Source organism: Rhamphochromis longiceps, linkage group LG3 (assembly GCF_057381845.1).
Source record: "Rhamphochromis longiceps isolate RC_006_pf linkage group LG3, R_longiceps_female_GT1.1, whole genome shotgun sequence".
NCBI lineage: Eukaryota > Metazoa > Chordata > Actinopteri > Cichliformes > Cichlidae > Rhamphochromis > Rhamphochromis longiceps.
Genome location: NC_140559.1, coordinates 66,105,189 through 66,124,748, shown reverse-complemented (window position 1 = coordinate 66,124,748; position 19,560 = coordinate 66,105,189). Strand labels below are relative to the sequence as shown.

The 19,560-nt window shown below is 58.4% G+C and overlaps 10 non-coding genes and 2 pseudogenes across 10 annotated transcripts; all 12 read right to left on the bottom strand.

The window, feature by feature from the left end:
* Nucleotides 1–564: 564 nt before the first annotated feature.
* LOC146676069 (5S ribosomal RNA) lies at nt 565–683 on the bottom strand. The gene has a single exon (XR_014911090.1). It is a non-coding gene; the product is annotated as a 5S ribosomal RNA (ribosomal RNA).
* A 2,689-nt stretch (nt 684–3,372) lies between these two features.
* Nucleotides 3,373–3,491, bottom strand: LOC146676068 (5S ribosomal RNA). Its single transcript, XR_014911089.1, has one exon. It is a non-coding gene; the product is annotated as a 5S ribosomal RNA (ribosomal RNA).
* A 1,019-nt stretch (nt 3,492–4,510) lies between these two features.
* On the bottom strand, nt 4,511–4,629 carry LOC146676067 (5S ribosomal RNA). The gene has a single exon (XR_014911088.1). It is a non-coding gene; the product is annotated as a 5S ribosomal RNA (ribosomal RNA).
* Nucleotides 4,630–5,691: 1,062 nt separating this feature from the next.
* On the bottom strand, nt 5,692–5,810 carry LOC146676066 (5S ribosomal RNA). Its single transcript, XR_014911087.1, has one exon. It is a non-coding gene; the product is annotated as a 5S ribosomal RNA (ribosomal RNA).
* Nucleotides 5,811–9,812: 4,002 nt separating this feature from the next.
* LOC146676065 (5S ribosomal RNA) lies at nt 9,813–9,931 on the bottom strand (annotated as a pseudogene).
* A 1,140-nt stretch (nt 9,932–11,071) lies between these two features.
* Nucleotides 11,072–11,190, bottom strand: LOC146676064 (5S ribosomal RNA). The gene has a single exon (XR_014910721.1). It is a non-coding gene; the product is annotated as a 5S ribosomal RNA (ribosomal RNA).
* Nucleotides 11,191–13,041: 1,851 nt separating this feature from the next.
* Nucleotides 13,042–13,160, bottom strand: LOC146676063 (5S ribosomal RNA). Its single transcript, XR_014911085.1, has one exon. It is a non-coding gene; the product is annotated as a 5S ribosomal RNA (ribosomal RNA).
* Nucleotides 13,161–14,140: 980 nt separating this feature from the next.
* On the bottom strand, nt 14,141–14,259 carry LOC146676062 (5S ribosomal RNA). Its single transcript, XR_014911084.1, has one exon. It is a non-coding gene; the product is annotated as a 5S ribosomal RNA (ribosomal RNA).
* Nucleotides 14,260–15,280: 1,021 nt separating this feature from the next.
* Nucleotides 15,281–15,399, bottom strand: LOC146676061 (5S ribosomal RNA). Its single transcript, XR_014910821.1, has one exon. It is a non-coding gene; the product is annotated as a 5S ribosomal RNA (ribosomal RNA).
* A 1,020-nt stretch (nt 15,400–16,419) lies between these two features.
* On the bottom strand, nt 16,420–16,538 carry LOC146676060 (5S ribosomal RNA; annotated as a pseudogene).
* A 1,140-nt stretch (nt 16,539–17,678) lies between these two features.
* On the bottom strand, nt 17,679–17,797 carry LOC146676059 (5S ribosomal RNA). Its single transcript, XR_014911083.1, has one exon. It is a non-coding gene; the product is annotated as a 5S ribosomal RNA (ribosomal RNA).
* Nucleotides 17,798–18,818: 1,021 nt separating this feature from the next.
* Nucleotides 18,819–18,937, bottom strand: LOC146676058 (5S ribosomal RNA). Its single transcript, XR_014910820.1, has one exon. It is a non-coding gene; the product is annotated as a 5S ribosomal RNA (ribosomal RNA).
* Between the last annotated feature and the right edge of the window lie 623 nt (nt 18,938–19,560).

The following is a 19,560-nucleotide window of genomic DNA, read 5'->3' as shown; positions in this document are numbered from 1 at the left end:
GCAGCAAAAGGGCCCTGGTGTGGTGTAAGTGGCCTCAGCCAGCAGCCACAGGCCCTGGTGTGGTGTAGGTGGCCTCAGCCAGCAGCCACAGGCCCTGGTGTGGTGTAAGTGGCCTCAGCCAGTGCCACAGGCCCTGGTGTGGTGTAAGTGGCCTGAGCAAGAGCCACAGGCCCTGGTGTGGTGTAAGTGGCCTGAGCAAGAGCCACAGACCCTGGTGTGGTGTAATTGGCCTCAATAGCAACTAATTCCCTGGTGTGGTGTAGGTGGCCTCAGCCAGCAGCCACAGGCCCTGGTGTGGTGTAAGTGGCCTCAGCCAGCAGCCACAGGCCCTGGTGTGGTGTAAGTGGCCTCAGCCAGAGCCACAGGCCCTGATGTGGTGTAAGTGGCCCCAGCCGGTCACTCAGGCCCTTGTGTGGTGTAGGTTGCATCAGCTAGCAGCACAAGACATTGGAAAAGAGCCAAAAGCAGTGTCGTTAATGTGCCCTCATTAATGGGCAGCTGCTTTTGGTCTTTTAATACACCCCTTCTCTGGATCAAAAGCGGTTCAATGACATGAAAATGAAAGGCTTACAGCACCAGGTATTCCCAGGCAGTCTCCCATCCAAGTACTAACCAAGCCCAGCCCTGCTTAGCTTCCGAGATCAGACGAGGTCGGGCGTGCTCAGGGTGGTATGGCCGTAAGCTGCTGGCGACAGCACAATGTCTCAATTTATGGATTCAAGTGATTAGGTGGCAAGTACCTGAAGTTACGAAGACAATCCTATAACCATACCTGCATGTTTGCATAATACCCTAACCCAAAGGCTCAGTTTGGCATTTATCCAACAGCACAGGCCCTGGATTGTTGAAGATGGCCTCAGGAACCAGCACAGGGCCTGGTGTGTTGTACATGGCCACAGCAAGCAGCACAGGGCCTGGTTTGGTGAAGATGGCCTCGGCCAGAAGCGCAGGGCCTGGTGTGATGTGAGTGGCCTGAGCAAGAGCAACAGGCCTTGGTGTGGTGTAAGTGGCCTCAGCCAGCAGCCACAGGCCCTGGTGTGGTGTAAGTCGCCTCAGCCAGAAGCCACAGGCACTGGTGTGGTGTAAGTGGCCTCAGCCAGCAGCAAAAGGGCCCTGGTGTGGTGTAAGTGGCCTCAGCCAGCAGCCACAGGCCCTGGTGTGGTGTAGGTGGCCTCAGCCAGCAGCCACAGGCCCTGGTGTGGTGTAAGTGGCCTCAGCCAGCAGCCACAGGCCCTGGTGTGGTGTAAGTGGCCTCAGCCAGCAGCCACAGGCCCTGGTGTGGTGTAAGTGGCCTCAGCCAGTGCCACAGGCCCTGGTGTGGTGTAAGTGGCCTGAGCAAGAGCCACAGGCCCTGGTGTGGTGTAAGTGGCCTCAGCCAGTGCCACAGGCCCTGGTGTGGTGTAAGTGGCCTGAGCAAGAGCCACAGACCCTGGTGTGGTGTAATTGGCCTCAGCCAGCAGCCACAGGCCCTGGTGTGGTGTAAGTCGCCTCAGCTAGAAGACACAGGCACTGGTGTGGTGTAAGTGGCCTCAGCCAGCAGCAAAAGGGCCCTGGTGTGGTGTAAGTCGCCTCAGCCAGCAGCCACAGGCCCTGGTGTGGTGTAGGTGGCCTCAGCCAGCAGCCACACGCCCTGGTGTGGTGTAAGTGGCCTCAGCCAGCAGCCACAGGCCCTGGTGTGGTGTAAGTGGCCTCAGCCAGCAGCCACAGGCCCTGGTGTGGTGTAAGTCGCCTCAGCCAGAAGCCACAGGCACTGGTGAGGTGTAAGTGGCCTCAGCCAGCAGCAAAAGGGCCCTGGTGTGGTGTAAGTCGCCTCAGCCAGCAGCCACAGGCCCTGGTGTGGTGTAGGTGGCCTCAGCCAGCAGCCACAGGCCCTGGTGTGGTGTAAGTGGCCTCAGCCAGTGCCACAGGCCCTGGTGTGGTGTAAGTGGCCTGAGCAAGAGCCACAGGCCCTGGTGTGGTGTAAGTGGCCTCAGCCAGTGCCACAGGCCCTGGTGTGGTGTAATTGGCCTCAGCCAGCAGCCACAGGCCCTGGTGTGGTGTAGGTGGCCTCAGCCAGCAGCCACAGGCCCTGGTGTGGTGTAAGTGGCCTCAGCCAGCAGCCACAGGCCCTGGTGTGGTGTAGGTGGCCTCAGCCAGCAGCCACAGGCCCTGGTGTGGTGTAAGTGGCCTCAGCCAGCAGCCACAGGCCCTGGTGTGGTGTAAGTGGCCTCAGCCAGTGCCACAGGCCCTGGTGTGGTGTAAGTGGCCTGAGCAAGAGCCACAGACCCTGGTGTGGTGTAATTGGCCACAGCCAGCAGCCACAGGCCCTGGTGTGGTGTAAGTCGCCTCAGCCAGAAGCCACAGGCACTGGTGTGGTGTAAGTGGCCTCAGCCAGCAGCAAAAGGGCCCTGGTGTGGTTTAAGTCGCCTCAGCCAGCAGCCACAGGCCCTGGTGTGGTGTAAGTGGCCACAGCAAGCAGCACAGGGCCTGGTTTGGTGAAGATGGCCTCGGCCAGAAGCGCAGGGCCTGGTGTGATGTGAGTGGCCTGAGCAAGAGCCACAGGCCTTGGTGTGGTGTAAGTGGCCTCAGCCAGCAGCCACAGGCCCTGGTGTGGTGTAAGTCGCCTCAGCCAGAAGCCACAGGCACTGGTGTGGTGTAAGTGGCCTCAGCCAGCAGCAAAAGGGCCCTGGTGTGGTGTAAGTGGCCTCAGCCAGCAGCCACAGGCCCTGGTGTGGTGTAGGTGGCCTCAGCCAGCAGCCACAGGCCCTGGTGTGGTGTAAGTGGCCTCAGCCAGCAGCCACAGGCCCTGGTGTGGTGTAAGTGGCCTCAGCCAGTGCCACAGGCCCTGGTGTGGTGTAAGTGGCCTGAGCAAGTGCCACAGGCCCTGGTGTGGTGTAAGTGGCCTGAGCAAGAGCCACAGACCCTGGTGTGGTGTAAGTGGCCTCAGCCAGTGCCACAGGCCCTGGTGTGGTGTAAGTGGCCTGAGCAAGTGCCACAGGCCCTGGTGTGGTGTAAGTGGCCTGAGCAAGTGCCACAGGCCCTGGTGTGGTGTAATTGGCCTCAATAGCAACTAATGCCCTGGTGTGGTGTAGGTGGCCTCAGCCAGCAGCCACAGGCCCTGGTGTGGTGTAAGTGGCCTCAGCCAGCAGCCACAGGCCCTGGTGTGGTGTAAGTGGCCTCAGCCAGAGCCACAGGCCCTGATGTGGTGTAAGTGGCCCCAGCCGGTCACTCAGGCCCTTGTGTGGTGTAGGTTGCATCAGCTAGCAGCACAAGACATTGGAAAAGAGCCAAAAGCAGTGTCGTTAATGTGCCCTCATTAATGGGCAGCTGCTTTTGGTCTTTTAATACACCCCTTCTCTGGATCAAAAGCGGTTCAATGACATGAAAAGGAAAGGCTTACAGCACCAGGTATTCCCAGGCAGTCTCCCATCCAAGTACTAACCAAGCCCAGCCCTGCTTAGCTTCCGAGATCAGACGAGGTCGGGCGTGCTCAGGGTGGTATGGCCGTAAGCTTCTGGCTCCAGCACAATGTCTCAATTTATGGATTCAAGTGATTAGGTGGCAAGTACCTGAAGTTACGAAGACAATCCTATAACCATACCTGCATGTTTGCATAATACCCTAACCCAAAGGCTCAGTTTGGCATTTATCCAACAGCACAGGCCCTGGATTGTTGAAGATGGCCTCAGGAACCAGCACAGGGCCTGGTGTGTTGTACATGGCCACAGCAAGCAGCACAGGGCCTGGTTTGGTGAAGATGGCCTCGGCCAGAAGCGCAGGGCCTGGTGTGATGTGAGTGGCCTGAGCAAGAGCAACAGGCCTTGGTGTGGTGTAAGTGGCCTCAGCCAGCAGCCACAGGCCCTGGTGTGGTGTAAGTCGCCTCAGCCAGCAGCCACAGGCACTGGTGTGGTGTAAGTGGCCTCAGCCAGCAGCAAAAGGGCCCTGGTGTGGTGTAAGTGGCCTCAGCCAGCAGCCACAGGCCCTGGTGTGGTGTAGGTGGCCTCAGCCAGCAGCCACAGGCCCTGGTGTGGTGTAAGTGGCCTCAGCCAGTGCCACAGGCCCTGGTGTGGTGTAAGTGGCCTGAGCAAGAGCCACAGGCCCTGGTGTGGTGTAAGTGGCCTGAGCAAGAGCCACAGACCCTGGTGTGGTGTAATTGGCCTCAATAGCAACTAATTCCCTGGTGTGGTGTAGGTGGCCTCAGCCAGCAGCCACAGGCCCTGGTGTGGTGTAGGTGGCCTCAGCCAGCAGCCACAGGCCCTGGTGTGGTGTAAGTGGCCTCAGCCAGTGCCACAGGCCCTGGTGTGGTGTAAGTGGCCTGAGCAAGAGCCACAGGCCCTGGTGTGGTGTAAGTGGCCCCAGCCGGTCACTCAGGCCCTTGTGTGGTGTAGGTTGCATCAGCTAGCAGCACAAGACATTGGAAAAGAGCCAAAAGCAGTGTCGTTAATGTGCCCTCATTAATGGGCAGCTGCTTTTGGTCTTTTAATACACCCCTTCTCTGGATCAAAAGCGGTTCAATGACATGAAAATGAAAGGCTTACAGCACCAGGTATTCCCAGGCAGTCTCCCATCCAAGTACTAACCAAGCCCAGCCCTGCTTAGCTTCCGAGATCAGACGAGGTCGGGCGTGCTCAGGGTGGTATGGCCGTAAGCTGCTGGCTCCAGCACAATGTCTCAATTTATGGATTCAAGTGATTAGGTGGCAAGTACCTGAAGTTACGAAGACAATCCTATAACCATACCTGCATGTTTGCATAATACCCTAACCCAAAGGCTCAGTTTGGCATTTATCCAACAGCACAGGCCCTGGATTGTTGAAGATGGCCTCAGGAACCAGCACAGGGCCTGGTGTGTTGTACATGGCCACAGCAAGCAGCACAGGGCCTGGTTTGGTGAAGATGGCCTCGGCCAGAAGCGCAGGGCCTGGTGTGATGTGAGTGGCCTGAGTAAGAGCAACAGGCCTTGGTGTGGTGTAAGTGGCCTCAGCCAGCAGCCACAGGCCCTGGTGTGGTGTAAGTCGCCTCAGCCAGAAGCCACAGGCACTGGTGTGGTGTAAGTGGCCTCAGCCAGCAGCAAAAGGGCCCTGGTGTGGTGTAAGTGGCCTCAGCCAGCAGCCACAGGCCCTGGTGTGGTGTAGGTGGCCTCAGCCAGCAGCCACAGGCCCTGGTGTGGTGTAAGTGGCCTCAGCCAGCAGCCACAGGCCCTGGTGTGGTGTAAGTGGCCTCAGCCAGCAGCCACAGGCCCTGGTGTGGTGTAAGTGGCCTCAGCCAGTGCCACAGGCCCTGGTGTGGTGTAAGTGGCCTGAGCAAGAGCCACAGGCCCTGGTGTGGTGTAAGTGGCCTCAGCCAGTGCCACAGGCCCTGGTGTGGTGTAATTGGCCTCAGCCAGCAGCCACAGGCCCTGGTGTGGTGTAGGTGGCCTCAGCCAGCAGCCACAGGCCCTGGTGTGGTGTAAGTGGCCTCAGCCAGCAGCCACAGGCCCTGGTGTGGTGTAAGTGGCCTCAGCCAGAGCCACAGGCCCTGATGTGGTGTAAGTGGCCCCAGCCGGTCACTCAGGCCCTTGTGTGGTGTAGGTTGCATCAGCTAGCAGCACAAGACATTGGAAAAGAGCCAAAAGCAGTGTCGTTAATGTGCCCTCATTAATGGGCAGCTGCTTTTGGTCTTTTAATACACCCCTTCTCTGGATCAAAAGCGGTTCAATGACATGAAAATGAAAGGCTTACAGCACCAGGTATTCCCAGGCAGTCTCCCATCCAAGTACTAACCAAGCCCAGCCCTGCTTAGCTTCCGAGATCAGACGAGGTCGGGCGTGCTCAGGGTGGTATGGCCGTAAGCTGCTGGCTCCAGCACAATGTCTCAATTTATGGATTCAAGTGATTAGGTGGCAAGTACCTGAAGTTACGAAGACAATCCTATAACCATACCTGCATGTTTGCATAATACCCTAAACAAAGGCTCAGTTTGGCATTTATCCAACAGCACAGGCCCTGGATTGTTGAAGATGGCCTCAGGGACCAGCACAGGGCCTGGTGTGTTGTACATGGCCACAGCAAGCAGCACAGGGCCTGGTTTGGTGAAGATGGCCTCGGCCAGAAGCGCAGGGCCTGGTGTGATGTGAGTGGCCTGAGCAAGAGCAACAGGCCTTGGTGTGGTGTAAGTGGCCTCAGCCAGCAGCCACAGGCCCTGGTGTGGTGTAAGTCGCCTCAGCCAGAAGCCACAGGCACTGGTGTGGTGTAAGTGGCCTCAGCCAGCAGCAAAAGGGCCCTGGTGTGGTGTAAGTGGCCTCAGCCAGCAGCCACAGGCCCTGGTGTGGTGTAGGTGGCCTCAGCCAGCAGCCACAGGCCCTGGTGTGGTGTAATTGGCCTCAGCCAGCAGCCACAGGCCCTGGTGTGGTGTAAGTGGCCTCAGCCAGTGCCACAGGCCCTGGTGTGGTGTAAGTGGCCTGAGCAAGAGCCACAGACCCTGGTGTGGTGTAATTGGCCTCAGCCAGCAGCCACAGGCCCTGGTGTGGTGTAAGTCGCCTCAGCCAGAAGCCACAGGCACTGGTGTGGTGTAAGTGGCCTCAGCCAGCAGCAAAGGGGCCTGGTGTGGTTTAAGTCGCCTCAGCCAGCAGCCACAGGCCCTGGTGTGGTGTAGGTGGCCTCAGCCAGCAGCCACAGGCCCTGGTGTGGTGTAAGTGGCCACAGCAAGCAGCACAGGGCCTGGTTTGGTGAAGATGGCCTCGGCCAGAAGCGCAGGGCCTGGTGTGATGTGAGTGGCCTGAGCAAGAGCAACAGGCCTTGGTGTGGTGTAAGTGGCCTCAGCCAGCAGCCACAGGCCCTGGTGTGGTGTAAGTCGCCTCAGCCAGCAGCCACAGGCACTGGTGTGGTGTAAGTGGCCTCAGCCAGCAGCAAAAGGGCCCTGGTGTGGTGTAAGTGGCCTCAGCCAGCAGCCACAGGCCTTGGTGTGGTGTAGGTGGCCTCAGCCAGCAGCCACAGGCCCTGGTGTGGTGTAAGTGGCCTCAGCCAGCAGCCACAGGCCCTGGTGTGGTGTAAGTGGCCTCAGCCAGCAGCCACAGGCCCTGGTGTGGTGTAAGTGGCCTCAGCCAGTGCCACAGGCCCTGGTGTGGTGTAAGTGGCCACAGCAAGCAGCACAGGGCCTGGTTTGGTGAAGATGGCCTCGGCCAGAAGCGCAGGGCCTGGTGTGATGTGAGTGGCCTGAGCAAGAGCAACAGGCCTTGGTGTGGTGTAAGTGGCCTCAGCCAGCAGCCACAGGCCCTGGTGTGGTGTAAGTCGCCTCAGCCAGCAGCCACAGGCACTGGTGTGGTGTAAGTGGCCTCAGCCAGCAGCAAAAGGGCCCTGGTGTGGTGTAAGTGGCCTCAGCCAGCAGCCACAGGCCTTGGTGTGGTGTAGGTGGCCTCAGCCAGCAGCCACAGGCCCTGGTGTGGTGTAAGTGGCCTCAGCCAGCAGCCACAGGCCCTGGTGTGGTGTAAGTGGCCTCAGCCAGCAGCCACAGGCCCTGGTGTGGTGTAAGTGGCCTCAGCCAGTGCCACAGGCCCTGGTGTGGTGTAAGTGGCCTGAGCAAGAGCCACAGACCCTGGTGTGGTGTAATTGGCCTCAGCCAGCAGCCACAGGCCCTGGTGTGGTGTAAGTGGCCTCAGCCAGAAGCCACAGGCACTGGTGTGGTGTAAGTGGCCTCAGCCAGCAGCAAAAGGGCCCTGGTGTGGTGTAAGTCGCCTCAGCCAGCAGCCACAGGCCCTGGTGTGGTGTAAGTGGCCACAGCAAGCAGCACAGGGCCTGGTTTGGTGAAGATGGCCTCGGCCAGAAGCGCAGGGCCTGGTGTGATGTGAGTGGCCTGAGCAAGAGCCACAGGCCTTGGTGTGGTGTAAGTGGCCTCAGCCAGCAGCCACAGGCCCTGGTGTGGTGTAAGTCGCCTCAGCCAGAAGCCACAGGCACTGGTGTGGTGTAAGTGGCCTCAGCCAGCAGCAAAAGGGCCCTGGTGTGGTGTAAGTGGCCTCAGCCAGCAGCCACAGGCCCTGGTGTGGTGTAGGTGGCCTCAGCCAGCAGCCACAGGCCCTGGTGTGGTGTAATTGGCCTCAGCCAGCAGCCACAGGCCCTGGTGTGGTGTAAGTGGCCTCAGCCAGTGCCACAGGCCCTGGTGTGGTGTAAGTGGCCTGAGCAAGAGCCACAGACCCTGGTGTGGTGTAATTGGCCTCAGCCAGCAGCCACAGGCCCTGGTGTGGTGTAAGTCGCCTCAGCCAGAAGCCACAGGCACTGGTGTGGTGTAAGTGGCCTCAGCCAGCAGCAAAGGGGCCTGGTGTGGTTTAAGTCGCCTCAGCCAGCAGCCACAGGCCCTGGTGTGGTGTAGGTGGCCTCAGCCAGCAGCCACAGGCCCTGGTGTGGTGTAAGTGGCCACAGCAAGCAGCACAGGGCCTGGTTTGGTGAAGATGGCCTCGGCCAGAAGCGCAGGGCCTGGTGTGATGTGAGTGGCCTGAGCAAGAGCAACAGGCCTTGGTGTGGTGTAAGTGGCCTCAGCCAGCAGCCACAGGCCCTGGTGTGGTGTAAGTCGCCTCAGCCAGCAGCCACAGGCACTGGTGTGGTGTAAGTGGCCTCAGCCAGCAGCAAAAGGGCCCTGGTGTGGTGTAAGTGGCCTCAGCCAGCAGCCACAGGCCTTGGTGTGGTGTAGGTGGCCTCAGCCAGCAGCCACAGGCCCTGGTGTGGTGTAAGTGGCCTCAGCCAGCAGCCACAGGCCCTGGTGTGGTGTAAGTGGCCTCAGCCAGCAGCCACAGGCCCTGGTGTGGTGTAAGTGGCCTCAGCCAGTGCCACAGGCCCTGGTGTGGTGTAAGTGGCCTGAGCAAGAGCCACAGACCCTGGTGTGGTGTAATTGGCCTCAGCCAGCAGCCACAGGCCCTGGTGTGGTGTAAGTGGCCTCAGCCAGAAGCCACAGGCACTGGTGTGGTGTAAGTGGCCTCAGCCAGCAGCAAAAGGGCCCTGGTGTGGTGTAAGTCGCCTCAGCCAGCAGCCACAGGCCCTGGTGTGGTGTAAGTGGCCACAGCAAGCAGCACAGGGCCTGGTTTGGTGAAGATGGCCTCGGCCAGAAGCGCAGGGCCTGGTGTGATGTGAGTGGCCTGAGCAAGAGCCACAGGCCTTGGTGTGGTGTAAGTGGCCTCAGCCAGCAGCCACAGGCCCTGGTGTGGTGTAAGTCGCCTCAGCCAGAAGCCACAGGCACTGGTGTGGTGTAAGTGGCCTCAGCCAGCAGCAAAAGGGCCCTGGTGTGGTGTAAGTGGCCTCAGCCAGCAGCCACAGGCCCTGGTGTGGTGTAGGTGGCCTCAGCCAGCAGCCACAGGCCCTGGTGTGGTGTAAGTGGCCTCAGCCAGCAGCCACAGGCCCTGGTGTGGTGTAAGTGGCCTCAGCCAGTGCCACAGGCCCTGGTGTGGTGTAAGTGGCCTGAGCAAGTGCCACAGGCCCTGGTGTGGTGTAAGTGGCCTGAGCAAGAGCCACAGACCCTGGTGTGGTGTAATTGGCCTCAATAGCAACTAATGCCCTGGTGTGGTGTAGGTGGCCTCAGCCAGCAGCCACAGGCCCTGGTGTGGTGTAAGTGGCCTCAGCCAGCAGCCACAGGCCCTGGTGTGGTGTAAGTGGCCTCAGCCAGAGCCACAGGCCCTGATGTGGTGTAAGTGGCCCCAGCCGGTCACTCAGGCCCTTGTGTGGTGTAGGTTGCATCAGCTAGCAGCACAAGACATTGGAAAAGAGCCAAAAGCAGTGTCGTTAATGTGCCCTCATTAATGGGCAGCTGCTTTTGGTCTTTTAATACACCCCTTCTCTGGATCAAAAGCGGTTCAATGACATGAAAAGGAAAGGCTTACAGCAGCAGGTATTCCCAGGCAGTCTCCCATCCAAGTACTAACCAAGCCCAGCCCTGCTTAGCTTCCGAGATCAGACGAGGTCGGGCGTGCTCAGGGTGGTATGGCCGTAAGCTGCTGGCTCCAGCACAATGTCTCAATTTATGGATTCAAGTGATTAGGTGGCAAGTACCTGAAGTTACGAAGACAATCCTATAACCATACCTGCATGTTTGCATAATACCCTAACCCAAAGGCTCAGTTTGGCATTTATCCAACAGCACAGGCCCTGGATTGTTGAAGATGGCCTCAGGGACCAGCACAGGGCCTGGTGTGTTGTACATGGCCACAGCAAGCAGCACAGGGCCTGGTTTGGTGAAGATGGCCTCGGCCAGAAGCGCAGGGCCTGGTGTGATGTGAGTGGCCTGAGCAAGAGCAACAGGCCTTGGTGTGGTGTAAGTGGCCTCAGCCAGCAGCCACAGGCCCTGGTGTGGTGTAAGTCGCCTCAGCCAGAAGCCACAGGCACTGGTGTGGTGTAAGTGGCCTCAGCCAGCAGCAAAAGGGCCCTGGTGTGGTGTAGGTGGCCTCAGCCAGCAGCCACAGGCCCTGGTGTGGTGTAAGTGGCCTCAGCCAGCAGCCACAGGCCCTGGTGTGGTGTAAGTGGCCTCAGCCAGTGCCACAGGCCCTGGTGTGGTGTAAGTGGCCTGAGCAAGAGCCACAGGCCCTGGTGTGGTGTAAGTGGCCTGAGCAAGAGCCACAGACCCTGGTGTGGTGTAATTGGCCTCAATAGCAACTAATGCCCTGGTGTGGTGTAGGTGGCCTCAGCCAGCAGCCACAGGCCCTGGTGTGGTGTAAGTGGCCTCAGCCAGCAGCCACAGGCCCTGGTGTGGTGTAAGTGGCCTCAGCCAGAGCCACAGGCCCTGGTGTGGTGTAAGTGGCCTCAGCCAGCAGCCACAGGCCCTGGTGTGGTGTAAGTCGCCTCAGCTAGAAGACACAGGCACTGGTGTGGTGTAAGTGGCCTCAGCCAGCAGCAAAAGGGCCCTGGTGTGGTGTAAGTGGCCTCAGCCAGAGCCACAGGCCCTGATGTGGTGTAAGTGGCCCCAGCCGGTCACTCAGGCCCTTGTGTGGTGTAGGTTGCATCAGCTAGCAGCACAAGACATTGGAAAAGAGCCAAAAGCAATGTCGTTAATGTGCCCTCATTAATTGGCAGATGCTTTTGGTCTTTTAATACACCCCTTCTCTGGATCAAAAGCGGTTCAATGACATGAAAATGAAAGGCTTACAGCACCAGGTATTCCCAGGCAGTCTCCCATCCAAGTACTAGCCAAGCCCAGCCCTGCTTAGCTTCCGAGATCAGACGAGGTCGGGCGTGCTCAGGGTGGTATGGCCGTAAGCTGCTGGCCCCAGCACAATGTCTCAATTTATGGATTCAAGTGATTAGGTGGCAAGTACCTGAAGTTACGAAGACAATCCTATAACCATACCTGCATGTTTGCATAATACCCTAACCCAAAGGCTCAGTTTGGCATTTATCCAACAGCACAGGCCCTGGATTGTTGAAGATGGCCTCAAGAACCACCACAGGACCTGGTGTGTTTTACATGGCCACAGCAAGCAGCACAGGGCCTGGTTTGGTGAAGATGGCCTCAGCAAGCAGCCACAGGCCCTGGTTTGGTGTAAGTGGCCTCAGCCAGCAGCCACAGGCCCTGGTGTGGTGTAAGTGGCCTCAGCCAGCAGCCACAGGCCCTGGTGTGGTCTAAGTGGCCTCAGCCAGTGCCACAGGCCCTGGTGTGGTGTAAGTGGCCTGAGCAAGAGCCACAGGCCCTGGTGTGGTGTAAGTGGCCTCAGCCAGCAGCCACAGGCCCTGGTGTGGTGTAAGTGGCCTGAGCAAGTGCCACAGGCCCTGGTGTGGTGTAAGTGGCCTAAGCCAGAGCCACAGGCCCTGGTGTGGTGTAAGTGGCCTCAATAGCAAATAAGGCCCTGGTGTGGTGTAAGTGGCCTGAGCAAGAACCACAGGGCCTGGTTTGGTGAAGATGGCCTCGGCCAGAAGCGCAGGGCCTGGTGTAATGTGAGTGGCCTGAGCAAGAGCCACAGGCCCTGGTGTGGTGTAAGTGGCCTCAGCCAGCAGCCACAGGCCCTGGTGTGGTGTAAGTTGCCTCAGCCAGAATCCACAGCCACTGGTGTGGTGTAAGTGGCCTCAGCCAGCAGCAAAAGGGCCCTGGTGTGGTGTAAGTGGCCTCAGCCAGCAGCCACAGGCCCTGGTGTGGTGTAGGTGGCCTCAGCCAGCAGCCACAGGCCCTGGTGTGGTGTAAGTGGCCTCAATAGCAACTAAGGCCCTGGTGTGGTGTAAGTGGCCTCAGCCAGCAGCCAAAGGCCCTGGTGTGGTGTAAGTGGCCTCAGCCAGCAGCCACAGGCCCTGGTGTGGTGTAAGTGGCCTCAGCCAGTGCCACAGGCCCTGGTGTGGTGTAAGTGGCCTGAGCAAGAGCCACAGACCCTGGTGTGGTGTAATTGGCCTCAGCCAGCAGCCACAGGCCCTGGTGTGGTGTAAGTGGCCTCAGCCAGCAGCAAAAGGGCCCTGGTGTGGTGTAAGTCGCCTCAGCCAGCAGCCACAGGCCCTGGTGTGGTGTAGGTGGCCTCAGCCAGCAGCCACAGGCCCTGGTGTGGTGTAAGTGGCCTCAGCCAGCAGCCACAGGCCCTGGTGTGGTGTAAGTGGCCTCAGCCAGCAGCCACAGGCCCTGGTGTGGTGTAAGTGGCCTCAGCCAGTGCCACAGGCCCTGGTGTGGTGTAAGTGGCCTGAGCAAGAGCCACAGGCCCTGGTGTGGTGTAATTGGCCTCAATAGCAACTAATGCCCTGGTGTGGTGTAGGTGGCCTCAGCCAGCAGCCACAGGCCCTGGTGTGGTGTAAGTCACCTCAGCCAGCAGCCACAGGCCCTGGTGTGGTGTAGGTGGCCTCAGCCAGCAGCCACAGGCCCTGGTGTGGTGTAAGTGGCCTCAGCCAGCAGCCACAGGCCCTGGTGTGGTGTAAGTGGCCTCAGCCAGAGCCACAGGCCCTGATGTGGTGTAAGTGGCCCCAGCCGGTCACTCAGGCCCTTGTGTGGTGTAGGTTGCATCAGCTAGCAGCACAAGACATTGGAAAAGAGCCAAAAGCAGTGTCGTTAATGTGCCCTCATTAATGGGCAGCTGCTTTTGGTCTTTTAATACACCCCTTCTCTGGATCAAAAGCGGTTCAATGACATGAAAATGAAAGGCTTACAGCACCAGGTATTCCCAGGCAGTCTCCCATCCAAGTACTAACCAAGCCCAGCCCTGCTTAGCTTCCGAGATCAGACGAGGTCGGGCGTGCTCAGGGTGGTATGGCCGTAAGCTTCTGGCTCCAGCACAATGTCTCAATTTATGGATTCAAGTGATTAGGTGGCAAGTACCTGAAGTTACGAAGACAATCCTATAACCATACCTGCATGTTTGCATAATACCCTAACCCAAAGGCTCAGTTTGGCATTTATCCAACAGCACAGGCCCTGGATTGTTGAAGATGGCCTCAGGAACCAGCACAGGGCCTGGTGTGTTGTACATGGCCACAGCAAGCAGCACAGGGCCTGGTTTGGTGAAGATGGCCTCGGCCAGAAGCGCAGGGCCTGGTGTGATGTGAGTGGCCTGAGCAAGAGCAACAGGCCTTGGTGTGGTGTAAGTGGCCTCAGCCAGCAGCCACAGGCCCTGGTGTGGTGTAAGTCGCCTCAGCCAGCAGCCACAGGCACTGGTGTGGTGTAAGTGGCCTCAGCCAGCAGCAAAAGGGCCCTGGTGTGGTGTAAGTGGCCTCAGCCAGCAGCCACAGGCCCTGGTGTGGTGTAGGTGGCCTCAGCCAGCAGCCACAGGCCCTGGTGTGGTGTAAGTGGCCTCAGCCAGTGCCACAGGCCCTGGTGTGGTGTAAGTGGCCTGAGCAAGAGCCACAGGCCCTGGTGTGGTGTAAGTGGCCTGAGCAAGAGCCACAGACCCTGGTGTGGTGTAATTGGCCTCAATAGCAACTAATTCCCTGGTGTGGTGTAGGTGGCCTCAGCCAGCAGCCACAGGCCCTGGTGTGGTGTAAGTGGCCTCAGCCAGCAGCCACAGGCCCTGGTGTGGTGTAAGTGGCCTCAGCCAGAGCCACAGGCCCTGATGTGGTGTAAGTGGCCCCAGCCGGTCACTCAGGCCCTTGTGTGGTGTAGGTTGCATCAGCTAGCAGCACAAGACATTGGAAAAGAGCCAAAAGCAGTGTCGTTAATGTGCCCTCATTAATGGGCAGCTGCTTTTGGTCTTTTAATACACCCCTTCTCTGGATCAAAAGCGGTTCAATGACATGAAAATGAAAGGCTTACAGCACCAGGTATTCCCAGGCAGTCTCCCATCCAAGTACTAACCAAGCCCAGCCCTGCTTAGCTTCCGAGATCAGACGAGGTCGGGCGTGCTCAGGGTGGTATGGCCGTAAGCTGCTGGCGACAGCACAATGTCTCAATTTATGGATTCAAGTGATTAGGTGGCAAGTACCTGAAGTTACGAAGACAATCCTATAACCATACCTGCATGTTTGCATAATACCCTAACCCAAAGGCTCAGTTTGGCATTTATCCAACAGCACAGGCCCTGGATTGTTGAAGATGGCCTCAGGAACCAGCACAGGGCCTGGTGTGTTGTACATGGCCACAGCAAGCAGCACAGGGCCTGGTTTGGTGAAGATGGCCTCGGCCAGAAGCGCAGGGCCTGGTGTGATGTGAGTGGCCTGAGCAAGAGCAACAGGCCTTGGTGTGGTGTAAGTGGCCTCAGCCAGCAGCCACAGGCCCTGGTGTGGTGTAAGTCGCCTCAGCCAGAAGCCACAGGCACTGGTGTGGTGTAAGTGGCCTCAGCCAGCAGCAAAAGGGCCCTGGTGTGGTGTAAGTGGCCTCAGCCAGCAGCAAAAGGGCCCTGGTGTGGTGTAAGTGGCCTCAGCCAGCAGCCACAGGCCCTGGTGTGGTGTAGGTGGCCTCAGCCAGCAGCCACAGGCCCTGGTGTGGTGTAAGTGGCCTCAGCCAGCAGCCACAGGCCCTGGTGTGGTGTAAGTGGCCTCAGCCAGTGCCACAGGCCCTGGTGTGGTGTAAGTGGCCTGAGCAAGTGCCACAGGCCCTGGTGTGGTGTAAGTGGCCTGAGCAAGAGCCACAGACCCTGGTGTGGTGTAATTGGCCTCAATAGCAACTAATGCCCTGGTGTGGTGTAGGTGGCCTCAGCCAGCAGCCACAGGCCCTGGTGTGGTGTAAGTGGCCTCAGCCAGAGCCACAGGCCCTGATGTGGTGTAAGTGGCCCCAGCCGGTCACTCAGGCCCTTGTGTGGTGTAGGTTGCATCAGCTAGCAGCACAAGACATTGGAAAAGAGCCAAAAGCAGTGTCGTTAATGTGCCCTCATTAATGGGCAGCTGCTTTTGGTCTTTTAATACACCCCTTCTCTGGATCAAAAGCGGTTCAATGACATGAAAATGAAAGGCTTACAGCACCAGGTATTCCCAGGCAGTCTCCCATCCAAGTACTAACCAAGCCCAGCCCTGCTTAGCTTCCGAGATCAGACGAAGTCGGGCGTGCTCAGGGTGGTATGGCCGTAAGCTGCTGGCTCCAGCACAATGTCTCAATTTATGGATTCAAGTGATTAGGTGGCAAGTACCTGAAGTTACGAAGACAATCCTATAACCATACCTGCATGTTTGCATAATACCCTAACCCAAAGGCTCAGTTTGGCATTTATCCAACAGCACAGGCCCTGGATTGTTGAAGATGGCCTCAGGAACCAGCACAGGGCCTGGTGTGTTGTACATGGCCACAGCAAGCAGCACAGGGCCTGGTTTGGTGAAGATGGCCTCGGCCAGAAGCGCAGGGCCTGGTGTGATGTGAGTGGCCTGAGCAAGAGCCACAGGCCTTGGTGTGGTGTAAGTGGCCTCAGCCAGCAGCCACAGGCCCTGGTGTGGTGTAAGTCGCCTCAGCCAGAAGCCACAGGCACTGGTGTGGTGTAAGTGGCCTCAGCCAGCAGCAAAAGGGCCCTGGTGTGGTGTAAGTGGCCTCAGCCAGCAGCCACAGGCCCTGGTGTGGTGTAGGTGGCCTCAGCCAGCAGCCACAGGCCCTGGTGTGGTGTAAGTGGCCTCAGCCAGCAGCCACAGGCCCTGGTGTGGTGTAAGTGGCCTCAGCCAGTGCCACAGGCCCTGGTGTGGTGTAAGTGGCCTGAGCAAGTGCCACAGGCCCTGGTGTGGTGTAAGTGGCCTGAGCAAGAGCCACAGACCCTGGTGTGGTGTAATTGGCCTCAATAGCAACTAATGCCCTGGTGTGGTGTAGGTGGCCTCAGCCAGCAGCCACAGGCCCTGGTGTGGTGTAAGTGGCCTCAGCCAGCAACCACAGGCCCTGGTGTGGTGTAAGTGGCCTCAGCCAGAGCCACAGGCCCTGATGTGGTGTAAGTGGCCCCAGCCGGTCACTCAGGCCCTTGTGTGGTGTAGGTTGCATCAGCTAGCAGCACAAGACATTGGAAAAGAGCCAAAAGCAGTGTCGTTAATGTGCCCTCATTAATGGGCAGCTGCTTTTGGTCTTTTAATACACCCCTTCTCTGGATCAAAAGCGGTTCAATGACATGAAAAGGAAAGGCTTACAGCAGCAGGTATTCCCAGGCAGTCTCCCATCCAAGTACTAACCAAGCCCAGCCCTGCTTAGCTTCCGAGATCAGACGAGGTCGGGCGTGCTCAGGGTGGTATGGCCGTAAGCTGCTGGCTCCAGCACAATGTCTCAATTTATGGATTCAAGTGATTAGGTGGCAAGTACCTGAAGTTACGAAGACAATCCTATAACCATACCTGCATGTTTGCATAATACCCTAACCCAAAGGCTCAGTTTGGCATTTATCCAACAGCACAGGCCCTGGATTGTTGAAGATGGCCTCAGGGACCAGCACAGGGCCTGGTGTGTTGTACATGGCCACAGCAAGCAGCACAGGGCCTGGTTTGGTGAAGATGGCCTCGGCCAGAAGCGCAGGGCCTGGTGTGATGTGAGTGGCCTGAGCAAGAGCAACAGGCCTTGGTGTGGTGTAAGTGGCCTCAGCCAGCAGCCACAGGCCCTGGTGTGGTGTAAGTCGCCTCAGCCAGAAGCCACAGGCACTGGTGTGGTGTAAGTGGCCTCAGCCAGCAGCAAAAGGGCCCTGGTGTGGTGTAGGTGGCCTCAGCCAGCAGCCACAGGCCCTGGTGTGGTGTAAGTGGCCTCAGCCAGCAGCCACAGGCCCTGGTGTGGTGTAAGTGGCCTCAGCCAGTGCCACAGGCCCTGGTGTGGTGTAAGTGGCCTGAGCAAGAGCCACAGGCCCTGGTGTGGTGTAAGTGGCCTGAGCAAGAGCCACAGACCCTGGTGTGGTGTAATTGGCCTCAATAGCAACTAATGCCCTGGTGTGGTGTAGGTGGCCTCAGCCAGCAGCCACAGGCCCTGGTGTGGTGTAAGTGGCCTCAGCCAGCAGCCACAGGCCCTGGTGTGGTGTAAGTGGCCTCAGCCAGAGCCACAGGCCCTGGTGTGGTGTAAGTGGCCTCAGCCAGCAGCCACAGGCCCTGGTGTGGTGTAAGTCGCCTCAGCTAGAAGACACAGGCACTGGTGTGGTGTAAGTGGCCTCAGCCAGCAGCAAAAGGGCCCTGGTGTGGTGTAAGTGGCCTCAGCCAGAGCCACAGGCCCTGATGTGGTGTAAGTGGCCCCAGCCGGTCACTCAGGCCCTTGTGTGGTGTAGGTTGCATCAGCTAGCAGCACAAGACATTGGAAAAGAGCCAAAAGCAGTGTCGTTAATGTGCCCTCATTAATGGGCAGCTGCTTTTGGTCTTTTAATACACCCCTTCTCTGGATCAAAAGCGGTTCAATGACATGAAAATGAAAGGCTTACAGCACCAGGTATTCCCAGGCAGTCTCCCATCCAAGTACTAACCAAGCCCAGCCCTGCTTAGCTTCCGAGATCAGACGAGGTCGGGCGTGCTCAGGGTGGTATGGCCGTAAGCTGCTGGCGACAGCACAATGTCTCAATTTATGGATTCAAGTGATTAGGTGGCAAGTACCTGAAGTTACGAAGACAATCCTATAACCATACCTGCATGTTTGCATAATACCCTAACCCAAAGGCTCAGTTTGGCATTTATCCAACAGCACAGGCCCTGGATTGTTGAAGATGGCCTCAGGAACCAGCACAGGGCCTGGTGTGTTGTACATGGCCACAGCAAGCAGCACAGGGCCTGGTTTGGTGAAGATGGCCTCGGCCAGAAGCGCAGGGCCTGGTGTGATGTGAGTGGCCTGAGCAAGAGCAACAGGCCTTGGTGTGGTGTAAGTGGCCTCAGCCAGCAGCCACAGGCCCTGGTGTGGTGTAAGTCGCCTCAGCCAGAAGCCACAGGCACTGGTGTGGTGTAAGTGGCCTCAGCCAGCAGCAAAAGGGCCCTGGTGTGGTGTAAGTGGCCTCAGCCAGCAGCAAAAGGGCCCTGGTGTGGTGTAAGTGGCCTCAGCCAGCAGCCACAGGCCCTGGTGTGGTGTAGGTGGCCTCAGCCAGCAGCCACAGGCCCTGGTGTGGTGTAAGTGGCCTCAGCCAGCAGCCACAGGCCCTGGTGTGGTGTAAGTGGCCTCAGCCAGTGCCACAGGCCCTGGTGTGGTGTAAGTGGCCTGAGCAAGTGCCACAGGCCCTGGTGTGGTGTAAGTGGCCTGAGCAAGAGCCACAGACCCTGGTGTGGTGTAATTGGCCTCAATAGCAACTAATGCCCTGGTGTGGTGTAGGTGGCCTCAGCCAGCAGCCACAGGCCCTGGTGTGGTGTAAGTGGCCTCAGCCAGAGCCACAGGCCCTGATGTGGTGTAAGTGGCCCCAGCCGGTCACTCAGGCCCTTGTGTGGTGTAGGTTGCATCAGCTAGCAGCACAAGACATTGGAAAAGAGCCAAAAGCAGTGTCGTTAATGTGCCCTCATTAATGGGCAGCTGCTTTTGGTCTTTTAATACACCCCTTCTCTGGATCAAAAGCGGTTCAATGACATGAAAATGAAAGGCTTACAGCACCAGGTATTCCCAGGCAGTCTCCCATCCAAGTACTAACCAAGCCCAGCCCTGCTTAGCTTCCGAGATCAGACGAAGTCGGGCGTGCTCAGGGTGGTATGGCCGTAAGCTGCTGGCTCCAGCACAATGTCTCAATTTATGGATTCAAGTGATTAGGTGGCAAGTACCTGAAGTTACGAAGACAATCCTATAACCATACCTGCATGTTTGCATAATACCCTAACCCAAAGGCTCAGTTTGGCATTTATCCAACAGCACAGGCCCTGGATTGTTGAAGATGGCCTCAGGAACCAGCACAGGGCCTGGTGTGTTGTACATGGCCACAGCAAGCAGCACAGGGCCTGGTTTGGTGAAGATGGCCTCGGCCAGAAGCGCAGGGCCTGGTGTGATGTGAGTGGCCTGAGCAAGAGCCACAGGCCTTGGTGTGGTGTAAGTGGCCTCAGCCAGCAGCCACAGGCCCTGGTGTGGTGTAAGTCGCCTCAGCCAGAAGCCACAGGCACTGGTGTGGTGTAAGTGGCCTCAGCCAGCAGCAAAAGGGCCCTGGTGTGGTGTAAGTGGCCTCAGCCAGCAGCCACAGGCCCTGGTGTGGTGTAGGTGGCCTCAGCCAGCAGCCACAGGCCCTGGTGTGGTGTAAGTGGCCTCAGCCAGCAGCCACAGGCCCTGGTGTGGTGTAAGTGGCCTCAGCCAGTGCCACAGGCCCTGGTGTGGTGTAAGTGGCCTGAGCAAGTGCCAC